General features: G+C 32.7%; 2 long non-coding RNA genes across 4 annotated transcripts in view; both read right to left on the bottom strand.

Annotated features, from left to right (window-relative positions):
- Positions 1-1,670: 1,670 nt before the first annotated feature.
- Positions 1,671-13,547, bottom strand: part of LOC149895248 (uncharacterized) — a 45,976-nt gene continuing 34,099 nt past the window's right edge. For both annotated transcript variants that reach the window (XR_016458560.1, XR_016458558.1), the window contains one exon: positions 1,671-2,141. This is a non-coding gene — a long non-coding RNA (uncharacterized LOC149895248). The remainder of the gene's footprint in view (positions 2,142-13,547) is intronic.
- On the bottom strand, positions 2,622-13,114 carry LOC149895250 (uncharacterized). Of its 2 annotated transcripts, XR_016458557.1 has the most exons (5): positions 12,910-13,103; positions 12,520-12,621; positions 3,352-3,376; positions 3,045-3,169; positions 2,624-2,741 (listed from the first exon to the last, which is right to left on the bottom strand). It is a non-coding gene; the product is annotated as an uncharacterized LOC149895250 (long non-coding RNA). The 2 variants fall into 2 exon arrangements; XR_016458556.1 differs by lacking the exon at positions 3,352-3,376 and having other exon boundaries at positions 2,622-2,741; positions 12,910-13,114.

Raw genomic sequence — 13,547 nt, 5'->3', positions numbered from 1 at the left:
GTTGTTTTTTTTTTATCTATAATTAAATTATTCTAGCTATCATCAGCTCTTGGACTATAGGAATATAATTTCTAATTTTTATTTTGTCAGAAAAAAAAGTTCAAGACAACACTTACTCAATTAAACAAACAAGTACTTAATCGCAATTCATCGTTTCATAATCATAAAAAATATATAGGGTATATGACTGACAAAAAACGCTAAGAAGAGATCATTGATGTAAAAAAAAATACACCGATATTGTATGTCTACTATAATCATTACCCATGTCACATGTTTCAACAAAACAATGTAATTGGCGATGAAATTTGTGTTTTTTTTTGTTGTACCAACTAAAAAGAAAATAGCAAACTGACACATTTTTTTAACATACACATAATACCTGTATAATGTATATTTATGTGTTACATCAATCTATAATATTATTGTCATAATGATATATTATATTCAAGAATAAATAATTGAAATTGAAAATCTTACACCATGTAGGTACTTCATAATTTGATCGATATTCATAAATCATTTTATACTATGTACCTATTTTTCTTATTTAAAAGTATAAAAATGCGCAATATAAGAAAAAATGAATAAGTCAATGCTCAGTTTTCGAGCAGCCCAGTCTCTAAGATCCCAGCCAATAAATTACTTGTCTCTAATTATATTATACACTTTGATTATACTTATATAATCAAAGATTATACAGTACCTATAATACAAAATTTATATACTTATCACTAATAATTTCTCTTTCAGTTTTGAACGCCTTCGATATAGAAAGCGATTTTTTTAACCGAAGCAATACCTAATGAAAATAGAAGATTGAAATTATTTAATGAAAAAAATGATTTCGAAATTTGCAAAACGTGTTTTTAAAAGATACAATACAAAATAGGATACCTAAATAATGTGTTTTAATTTCATTGAATATGTTCATATACCTACTTGAATAAAAATGGTTACCTCTTGTTTTGTTTATAAACTAATAAAAAACTGAATTATATAAATAAGTCCCCCTGTCGAGTGTAGCTGATATTAAAATGTAAAAGCTCGAAATTAATAAATAGTTAATTGATATCGTCATTTTTCTTTATCTAGTTACATTAAATTGAATTTTGTTGATTTTTTATTGAAGTTGTTTTCTCAATATTTCTAATCCCTTAGGTATTTTAGTGATTTAGCTGCAAGCCAACAATTTAAATAGTTAGGACTATTAATTAGGTAGGTAGTTATCTGTAGTTTAGTTTTCTTTTATTCATTCATCAGTGCTATTTTTTTGATTCTATCATTTTAAAATTTTTATATGATAAGGTAGTATAGGTACCTACCTACCTACGGAATTAGGTGTTACGAAGCCTACCTACCTTTATTATTAATACCTAGGTACGTTATAAAAAAATAAAGTTATAACTTATAAATATAATGTAGGTAATGCTACATCGCCATCATTTCATCTTACACTGTTTTTGAATCGAACATGTGAAAAATGATTCATGATCATTAATTAAATGGCATAAGAAAAAGCTAATTTTAAGTAGGTACTAAACATTATCTTGTGTAGTAGATGGTAGGCAATTATCTAATCAAATCTACATAGATTAATTATATTAAGTTTCATAATATTAATATTAATAATTATTTTTGAATTTGAATTGCGAATAAAACAACAATAATTGAAACTAAAATTATTTTATTAATTAACATGACTATAATATTTTTCAACTAATGGTGACAGTACATAAGTAATACATTTTTTTCATTTTTAAAGAAAATCTATAGGTATAAAATATAAATTTATACAAAATCAAAATAACAAAAAACGAATAACTTAAATAAAATCTATACATAAAAAAACGTAGGAAAATATACTGAATATTTTTTAACACTTGGGGCGTGATCTACAAAATAATAATCGAAGAAAATACGCTACCCCGAGCTAAACGCAAACAGTACTGCATTGATTAACTTGCAAATTTTGAACAAATATTATGAACAGGTCGGATCAACATAATATAGGCTATACATATAAATAACATGGAGCGTAGCAATGCGGGTAAAGCCGCGGGGCAAGCTGGTGGTCTGCTGTTTCGTGCTTTCACGTGTTTCTTCTTAGTGACGCTGCTTTGACCGCCTGGTGCGTCTGGCTGAAATTGTTTAAAATATGAATATTTTTGTTATCCTTTTTCACATGCATGAGTATGAGTATCAATCAAAAATCAAGAATAGTCCCATAGTAAAGATTCGATTAAAATTTAATTTATGAATAGATATATAAATTCTTGCAAGACTCGACCTTGTTTTTAACAATAATGTTTATTATAAAACTCATTGTTTGTGTAATAGTATAAATTAATTAATAAAGAATTAGGTTTCTAATAGTTACAAAATATCAATAGTTTATCTTCTATATATATATTTGTATTTCTGACAAAATACAATGCATTTAATTATACAAAATAATTTAACAAAGCGTAATAACACATTGAAGAACATATTCACATTGAAGAAACTATTTTGGTATCAATAGGTACTTTATGTAGTTTCATTGTTTCATAAACATAAATTAGGCCAAAAATATAATTAATATACTTAACTGGTGATTCCATTTTTTACGAATATACATAATATATACTATCAAAGCTTGTTTTATATATGAAGAATATTTTGAATTAATTTCCTTTTATTAGCAGTGTCATTCCTCCTCCTGATGAATATTTCTTATGTACGAGCAATCTGCAGCATTTCTGAAAAAAAAAATCCACATTTATTTAAAACCTTCAATTCAATTTGTCAAAACTAAATCGTAAAGATTTGATAATTGGGACCACAATGCAGGCAGCTTTTTTTTCAAATATAAAAAAAGAATTCTCAAAATCGGTTATCCCACTGAAAAGCCAATTGAGAACTTCCTCTTGTTTCGAAATCGATTAAAATGTAAATTTAATCATGATGTTTATGCAGTTTACAAACAGGAATTAGGCCAATTTCTTAACTTGTGATTCAACTTGGTGTCATTTTTTCATCAAAATTAAAGACTTTTTCTATACCTTATATGTAAAATATTTTGCCCTCGAAATCCTTTTATTGGTAAAATAAGTAGTGTCTTTCTTCCTATGGATGAAACTGGTCTTTTATATTTTCCTAATTTCTGCTGGGAATCATTGTGGCGTTTCTGAAAAAAAAATATAAATTTGATTATTCTCATTTTTTATCACTGGCAATCAATTTAAACGTGAGTTATGAATCCATAGTTTTGTCTAAATTTAATCAAAATATGTTTTTTTAATTCTTCATTTTACACAAACAGGAATTATGCCAACAAATATAATATACTCAACTTGTGATTGAATGTACCTAGTCATATTGTTGTCCTATGTATCTGGAAAATATAAATTATATCAAGTTGTTTCATAATTTTAGAAAGAAAATTAAAAGGTTATAAAAGATATATTATAAAAACCTATGACAAATATCCGCAAAAGGAACACTTTTCAATTTTCTTACTGGCAGTGAGGTGCTTCACATCATACTGAGCAAATGAGATCTGAAACTTTCTGTATTAATGCAAAACTACCACCTCCTCCTTTATCCAGGCTTGGGACTGGCTGCGATGAGGTAGAATAAAATAATATGATAAAATTTATTCTATTCACCCTCAAACACAGGCGGAGTTACCTAACTACTTTCTAACTACTCAATATACACTAATCACTACTATTATACTAACTATAAAAGAAAAAAAATTGTAAAGTGTGTTATGAATGACACGTGTAAAGCGTTATGCATGTAATAAAATAAAATTAAATAAATATGGTCCATGATTCTATCAAAAATACATATTATGTTTACACGTAAATAAAATATATGAATAAAATATCTACATTACATAATAATTTACACGATCTAAATTAATTTACTCTAGTCTATATAAAACTAAACTTAAGTAATTGATTTTATGTACAACAAATATAATTTGTGTTGTGCATGTAAGTTTATGTTAAAAAACAAAATTGATTGATCTACATAGAAAATTGAAGCATAGCGAGACAAAATATTTAAATATTACTGTAAAATGCGCTTAGCGAATGTAAAAGTACGATATTAGAAGTAATGATGTAGCGCGTTGTACTGTAAATATACGTCGGATGTGATGCAATTCATAAAAATGAAATTACAGCCCTCCGAATAGAATAACGATGGATCATGAAAGACAATAGCGGACACTTTTAGTCCCACGGAAGGTATGAGATCCGCGGACGGTACCGGGTCGGTGTCGAGCGGAAATGCGCGCAAGCGGCCCCCGAGGTGGACACGCATTTCCACCTGTCACCGAGCCGATAAGGTCCATTGAAATCCAATTAAATTCCTATGAACCAAGCAGCTGCTATGACTTACATATCCATGGCATTATAAGATATAAGAAATGTTCAGTCAATTTTATAAATTAGTGTCACCGCCACTGAAATAAATAATTGACAATGCGCATACAACCTTTAAACCAATAACAAACTCATACATTCGCTCTCGTATTTTACTTTAATACAAATAAATGTGTTACACAGTGTTTCAACTTTAACGTAGAATCAATTCGTTTTTTTAATATAAGTGTCGTGATGATAAAAGAGTTCATAAAAAATACGCACAATGTAAACGTTGGCAACATGATTTGATTTTAATAATTGATTTTTCTGATATAGAACGGAGGTGAACAATTTCATTCCAGGAAGCCGAGTGTGTAATGCTTGCAAGTGTAACTCGTGTCAATCTACCAATGAATTGCAAAGTGAATAGTGTAATGCGTGGTGGGAAATCCCTAAAGTAACTGTGGAATGACGACGTTATTAACGTAAGGTTTACCGTCTATTAATTTTTCCCTATGTACAAGAAGCATTAAATCGTTCCTATCCCGTACGCGACCTAATGCCACGTACAACTGTCCGTGACTGAAGACATCCGATCTTAAATCAATGCCAACCCTATTAATGGTTTGGCCTTGACTCTTGTGAATGGTCATTGCATAGCACACCTGAAGGGGAAATTGCAATCGACACATTTCTATCGGACTATTATGATCAATGGGGGCTTTGAACATGATTCGCGGTATAAAAAACAATTCGGCTATTCCCGGTTTCTGAACTGTTATCAATCGAGGTGAAGTCCCTACGATTATAACTTTCGTACCATTAACTAAATGATCCGAAAAACTAAGGTTACGTATTATCATGCAAATGCATCCTACTTTTAATGTGAGATCGTGTTCTGGTATACCTTTAGGGTGCATACTATTCAACACGTCCACGCCTAAATACAATTCGTCAGTGTCATCCGTGGCCGTTTTATCTACTGAATAGAAATGTAAAAGATCGCCTGGCAAACGGTCTAATACAGTTCTATTTATTTCCCTAATATTAGAATTGTGAGTTGAAAGAATGGCTCTACCTATGCATACTTCTGGCTCGTGTTCTAAAAGGAAATCCGAAAAAACAAAATTAATTAACTCATTTAAATCTGTAGTAAATGATAAAAGTGAAAGGTCTATTAAATTTTGACAAGATCTGCCGACCTTTACCGAATGTAAAGGCAAATTGTTAGAACCTATTTGAAGCAAAAAATCGGAAAATACACTATCTTCACTACACCTCTGAGGTGTAGTTAGTGAAAACGTCTTTAAACTCTGCCATAAGGGCGATGATTTAACTGAGGCATTAAATATATCGGAATGACACTTGGCGTTGGTAACTACTGGTGGAATCTGACGAAAGTCTCCGGCAAAGATGATAACCTTTCCCCCGAAACTTTTATTAGACTTTGTCAAGTCTTGCAAAGACCTATCTAACAAATGAATGAGGTACTTGTGTACCATCGGCGCTTCGTCGTAAATAATTAAATCGGAGTGTAGTATGAGTTCAGCTCTCTGGGTTCCGTTTGTTACATACCAATACCCTAAATCGTCAATAGCGCTCAACGGATACCTAAACATACTGTGCGCGGTCATACCGCCTACATAGTTCTGCGCGGCAATACCTGAACTCGCAGTGCACAAAACTACACCGTTGAGTACGCCCCTCACGTACGCTGCTATCGTATTTAAAAGCAACGTTTTACCAGTGCCTGCCGGACCGTCTATATAAATAGCACTTTCGTTACTATTGCGAAAAACATCATCAGTTAGCAAATTTTGCACATATTCGAACACTTGCCGCTGGTCATGAGACAGCTTGGGTGTCCAAATATCTACAAATTCGCGTAACCCGTCTGCATCGTGTAGAGCCTTCTCACGGCCTAATTCGGTAGTGTCATCGCGCGCGTCAGGCAAACCCTGCTCTAACAAACACGTACCATGTTTTCGCAATAGACGGTCAATTTGAACCAAGGCCTGGGTGTACGCTCTATCCGGATCGTTATCTACGCGGTTAAGGATGTCTTCAGCCAGCTCATTTTTAAATTTTTCCCACAGTGTCGCTACTGCTACCCCGTTAACAGCCAATAATACGAAAAAGTTACGCAGGCGTGGTCCGGTCAAAAAACATGAAGCTTCCTGCATAGCTATCTCGTATTCGGCTTCATCGTTGGCGATCCCAACGGCTTTAGCGGCTTCCTGGAATGTGTTACAATTTGGACCACCCAAATTATAAAGATCCCTGTAACTACGGCAGGGGTGTAAAGCTAACAGTAATCTTAAATAAAATTGTTCACCTCTGTTGGGCGCGACCCAAAATAAACGCGTCACTATTTCTCCCCTCTGTCTTTTAGTCAAAAATTTTCCGTTATTCATTTCGTAAATGATTGTATTTTTTGTTGAGGGGCGGCTTGAATGAACTATGTACCTCTCGTAAAAATCTAAATATGTTAACCTATCAAATTCTTCACCGAGGGGACGATTAAAATACGTGATGAGATCTGAATCTGAATTTTTAACCGCACGTTCTTCATTTCCCGCCTTAAAAAAAACAGACTGGTGATTTTCTAAATGAACATCTAACATTTTTACAGTAGGCTCACGTCCCGTGACGTCAAACTCAAAAACTCTCCAAGCAGCCTCACCAGAACCGATGTATCGTTTTGTGACGTACTGTTCTATTTCGTTATTTTTGTGTTCATCTGGAACAATGGCGACTCGAGCCTCGTCTGGACCTTTGGTCATATATTTGAAAAGATATTTAATTACAGTTCGAGTGGACACTGATTCTAAATTTAAATGACAATCGTATCTAAGGAGAAGGGCAGCGTTGTATGGTACTATCCACAAATCACTAATTTCTACATCCCTCCCTCTGTATTTAATGGTGGCTGTATTTTTACTATTACGCTTTAAATTTATAAACCCTTTATCATTACAGTGTGTGACCTCTGTCTCTGGTTTTGGGAAATAGCTTGTACATTTTTTTTTTTCACTATCCCAACATTTTAAATCTGTCCTATGCGGTGGACCGCATGGACCATGAACCATATAATCTAAAACGGCTTTCCTCAATTTTCCATCAGCTTCTGAAGCGTCAGGAATATCTGCTCTAATAAATTTATCTACATCAGTACCGTGAACGGGGCCACCACCCTCGACTGCAAAACAAATATGAGCGTGTGGTAATCCCCGTTTTTGGAACTCTATTACATATAAAATATAAACAATTTTACCAAACCAAACCCCTGTGCGAAGATCCCTCAAAAGTTGTTGTAATTTAATATTAAAAACTCTAGCACAAATTGAAGGCGTATTATGATGACCTGTTGTTGAATTTTGTATTTCAGGCCATTTGGGATTGCATGTTAAAGTTAAAAGAAAAGATGGCAATCCTAATCTGTTAACTACAGCCATAGCATCCATATACTTTTGCTTCATATATCTAGGCCCCCCCGTGTAACTACTCGGCAAATAAACTCTACCAGGCACAACCCCACCCTCTCCTCGAATAGTCTCATCTACACTGATTTGCTGTAAAACTGACTCTACTTCTCTTAATGGAGCGGAACGGAGAGCATTATCCGTGTTACCTTTTTGGATGTTATACAGGTAACGAAGTCTTTCTTCTAAAATCCTACATTGCATATCAACTAACCACTCTTCGGACAAACGATTATAATCGTTGAAACGGGGTTCGCTCAGAAGGAGGCATCTAACGTATTTGTTCTGGGTTAGTTTTGCTCCATTATTGTCCGTTTTGTTAGGAAACCATCCAGGGTTACCGTGCGGATACAATAATGGATATTGAAAAGTTTCATATAAGGGGTGCATTATATCTACTGTGTGAGGCTTTTTGTCGCCAATTTTCCAGATTGCAATGGCGCGCGGAATATAGCGCTCCTGCTCATTACTAATAATGGCAGCAATCTCGTTGCCCAAAGGCATATCACCGAGAATGTTGCCATGTGTGCGTCGTGTGGTGTGTTCAAAAATGAGGTGTGCGTGGTCGGATGGTTCTTGGCTCAGCCGCTTGAAGCACTCTATATAAGGGTTATGACTATGCAAGAAATTAGTGATGGACCGAATGACTGTTAAATCTAGATTTAAATTTGAAGCGATGCTCTCTCGCTCACTGTTATCATAAATATAAAGTCCAGCCGGGTTAGTAGTTTCTGAGTACGCAAGATCGAAAACTCTGTGATAAACCCTCCCTTGAATTTTTAAAAATGATACCCCCGTTGTTGGATGTTGAAATCCGTGTGAAACACCTAACGCACTAAAAGCAAATAAATTATTATAAGCCCTTGGTTTATGCAAAAAGGAAGGGAAGCTATAAAATGGTTCATTTAAAGGCGGGAAATTCTGAACGTTATAAGCGCCAGCCCCACAACACCACTTAATACGATTCTTTTCCTCAAAGAACAATCTAGCATTACAGTACCTACACAAAAACGCTTCCCTATCTAATAATGAAATGTTTTTAAAACTATACAATTTGACGACAGTTAAGCCGTCGCCACTCTTTGTACCTATTAAATTATTTGAATTCCGCAATTCAACGTCTAGATTTCGATTAATTTTATTGTACTTGTCTACCGCTTGCCTATTAACTTCTGGATTACTTTGACTAAACTTCTGACTGGCCTGCCTATGAACCTCGGGATTGCTCTCGTTATATTTTTGAACTGCCTGCCTATGAATCTCGGGATTGCTCTCGTTATATTTTTGAACTGCCTGCCTATGAATCTCGGGATTGCTTTCGTTATATTTCTGAACCGCCTGCCTATGGATCTCGGGATGATTCTTATTATATTTTTTGACCGCTTTTAAATGAGAATCTGCATCTATAGATCGCCTACCTGGTCGTCCCCTTTTACGTCCTACCTCTACTGAATTTATTGATGAACTATCATCCGAATCTAAATTGGCATTGTTTTGTTTGTGTGCTTTAGAATAATTTTTTTTAGCCGGTCTACCGCGTTTCCTACCTACATTACTAACGTCGGGTAATTTTGTGATGCAGACAACGGGTGTGAGTGTTGTTAGTTTAGGGTCGCGAATATTTTTTAGTAAAATTATTGGTTTGAGGGAATTTAATTTAGGGTCATATTTTGGGGGTATACCTTTATTAACTAAAACGACTGGCTTTAAAATAGATAATTTAGGGTCGTCTACAATAACTAATTGGTCGTCTACACTAACTAATTGGTCGTCTACACTAACTAATTGTTCGTCTACACTAACTAATTGGTCGTCTACACTAACTAATTGGTCGTCTACACTAACTAATTCATTAATAATATCTACACTATGGAAATGATTTAAAATAATTTTATGAATTTGATATTGACTACCAAACGACGGATTCCAAAACAAAAATTTTGCAAGAGTATCTAAATTGTTGCACTGAAAAAGACGTGCGGCTCCTACCGAATGCGGGTTATGTACGTATTTATTATTCGCGTCTACGTTATGGCTATTAAAAATAAAATATTTATTATTTGACCTCCAAAAAGATATTGTATTATTAGCGCCGGTGAAGAGGTAGCTATGTGTGGAGTCATTGTGTGAAGTGTGAAATATTTTATTTTTTAGGATTAATTTTAATTGTAAAGTGTAAGTGGCTGTGTCACTGTCACATGTGGGAAACAGCCCGTTGTCGATCCAACTATCGTTGTCTGCCATCGATTTAATTTTAGCCAAATAGGTCCCTACACGTATATCAGAAGGCAATTCTTCAGGGTATAAATGAGGGTGATTGTGCGCAACCCCAAGTGGTCTTATTTGAATATATAACATATCACCAAAGTCTAAAATAGTGTCTATATTTTCCTGAGAAAATACGGCCCTATTTAGAATAGAAGAATAAACAGCCGCGCATGTTGCCATCGCGACACATTGTGCGTTATTACCCTTAAACCTGGGATCGGCTTGATGCGTTGACCCTTTAAGAATAATTTAACCGATTAAAATAATAATAAAAACAAAATGACATTTTATCAGGTCAGAAAAAACATTTATATGAATATAGAAAGTAGAAACATATTTATAATATTATATGTTAAGCAAATTGAAATGTTCCAAACAAAGAATGCATTGTATGATTATAAAATAACAATCCTTATGACATAGGTACAACAAGTATCTAGAGAAATTACCATTCTCTTAAATTTCTTAACACAAAAATATCAAATCGATTAGATAGGTAACTATCGGTTGAGATCCAAGATGTCCAAGGAGTCGAAACATAAACATACGAAAAATAAAAAAAAAATACGTAACTCGCTACAAGAAAATGTGGCGTCATTTAGGTACCTACCCCGCAATCTATAAAAAATACTCGCAACGATACTGAGACGTAGCAGTTATGATATAATATTATACTCGTATAAATAATCAAACATATCTAGAATTATTTGACATGTTAATTTTAAAACTATGTACTTACGTAATATGGTGTACCTATTCTTTTATTAAGTCATAATATAGGTATAATTAACCGTATGAAATCAAAATCAATTCTTAATTATTACCTAGCAATTAAAATTCTAGTAGTTATAGGTACTATACGATACAATTTAAAGTCTTTCTTCCGCCTCCAATACTATTCTAAAATATTGTTTATATAAATCTTGCTTCTACAATAATTATTGATCTAAGTGTAAATTAATTTCGCTACAAAATTTGAAGAATGAGAAAAATGAATTGAAATTATTTGATTTTATTTAATTATTATTAAACAATTGAAATTTAACCGAAAATTTCAATAATCCTACTAATATCATAAATCCGAAAGTTTGTGAGGATGTGTGTGAGTTTGTTACTTTTTCACGCAAATACTACTGAACCGATTACAATGAAATTTAGCTCACATATAAGAGCCAAGAGGTAACTTGGATAAACACAAAGGATAGGTTTTATCCCGGAAATCCCACGGGAACAGGAACTATGCGGGTTTTTCTTTGAAATCGCGGGCGAAGCCGCGGGCGGAAAGCTATTTTATCTATACATATAAGCATTACATTACAAAATACATATAATACGTTCAATTCCATAAAAAGAAAAAAGGTAGGTATATATCACTATAACGTAAGTTAGTACAGAACAGTACGTAACATGTCAGAGACAATATTATCATGATTTATAATAATCATTATTTTTACTATCTAAGGATATTTACAATTTTGAATATAATATTGAAGGAATTGCCTTATATTTAATTTATTTTCACAATATACCTAACACACAAAATGGCGACCGACGCCAACAACCGCGGCTGCGCCCGCTCATCGCACGCCATTGCCGGTCCTCGATCGATTCCCGCACATTTTTTTTACAACGAATTAGGGAAAAAAAATATAGTACCTACTGTTTCTTTGAAAACGCGGGCGAAGCCGCGGGCTGAAAGCTATCTTACCTATACATATAAGCATTACATTACAAAATAAATATTATACCTACGTTCAATTCCATTATAAGAAAATAGGTAGGTATGTATCACTAATTCAGTACTTATAACGCAAGTTAATACAGAACAGTACCTACGTAACATGTCAGAGACAATATTATCATGATTTATAATAATCATTATTTTTAATATTTAAGGATATTTACAATTTTGAATATAATATTGAAGGAATTACCTAATATTTAATTTATTTTCACAATTATTAATATACCGAACACAAAATGGCGACCGACGCCGACAACCGCGGCTGCGCCCGCTCATCGCGCGACATTGCCGGTCTACGATTCCCGCGCATTTTTTTTACAATTAGGAAAAAATATAGTACTGACTTTCCTACCTAGTACCTACTATATTTATACTTGTTAAAGAAAATTACTTTATTCTGTTATCGATTAGGTACATACGCAACTACATAATGAAAAATGTTTTTTTAACACTACTTGACAACGGCAATTACGTATTAGGATCATAAGCATTAGATAGGTACCAATTTCATAAAAAATCTTTGAATAAGAATAAGAAATATCTACTTGCCTACTTATTTAGAACATTTCAATTTGCACAAAAAAGATTAACCTGATTACCTAATAGAGCCCTATGAAAATATGTACCTATGTTAATAATTAGTTCTAATAAATTGAATAAAGCTTACCGGTAGCGATACACGCCATTGCCGCTGCGTTGCCGCCATTATTGCAAGAAGATGCTTGGAACATGTCGAGGGCACGAGATCACGTAGAATCTCGAAAAGTTACTGAAAACGATACATGAATATTTAAAAACAAAGCATTAAACAAACATCAATTGTTTTCACTAAAATACTTAATCATCAATTCATTAAATCCATAGAAAAAACAAAAGAATAAATCGTTATGAATAAGAGTGAAGACTTTTGGTACCTAATTACATAAATAAACTAATTAATATATTTAATCGTTAGTTAGTAAAATATATAAAGAAAACAAACTCAAATCATTATTCACTCCAAGTACAATATGAGAGCACTGAGCAATAATTAATGATAATATGTAAATCGACTTACCCTGAGAACAGGCGAAATGGTAAAGAAGGAGGAATGGCGCGGGCACAGAATATATACTCAGGGGAAAGCGCGAAATTCACCGGAAGTAAAAATCCAGACGCGACATATTGCAAACATTACGAAAAAGTGGGAATAGACAATTTCACAGTTTTGTAATTTTTTCATAATTAAAAATTCAATTAATATTTTGTGATTACGTAGGTATTTTGAATATCTCTTATGTTTATTATATATTATAACAAAAAAATAATTTCAAAACATCTGTTTAATATTAATATATTGTAACCGTTAAGCTAATGGTATAAATATAATTCATACCTATTTTTTTTCATATTTAGAAGTTTTTTTACGAAAATATATTATAATACCTATGTATTATTATTAATGAGTACTAATAATATTTTTTAAATAAATAGGTAGTAACTAATGTTTAATTTAATTTATACAATTATTATTCAAATAATTATAGAAGATTGTGTCTATACCTATAATAAATATCAAAGTCAATTAATGCCTTTTATAAACATAATCAAGAATTCAATATTTTTATAATTATTAAACACAACTATAATGTTTATGAAATTATTCTAAAGTAGACAAAAAATGTAACGTCTTGATTAAATTGCTTAATAATTAAT

The sequence above is a fragment of the Colias eurytheme genome, chromosome 32 (genome assembly GCF_061535395.1).
Source record: "Colias eurytheme isolate Ceu_HAF_F1 chromosome 32, ilColEury1 Martin Lab GWU primary, whole genome shotgun sequence".
NCBI lineage: Eukaryota > Metazoa > Arthropoda > Insecta > Lepidoptera > Pieridae > Colias > Colias eurytheme.
Note: the sequence above shows the minus strand (reverse complement) of the source record. Positions and strands in the feature narration are given on the sequence as shown.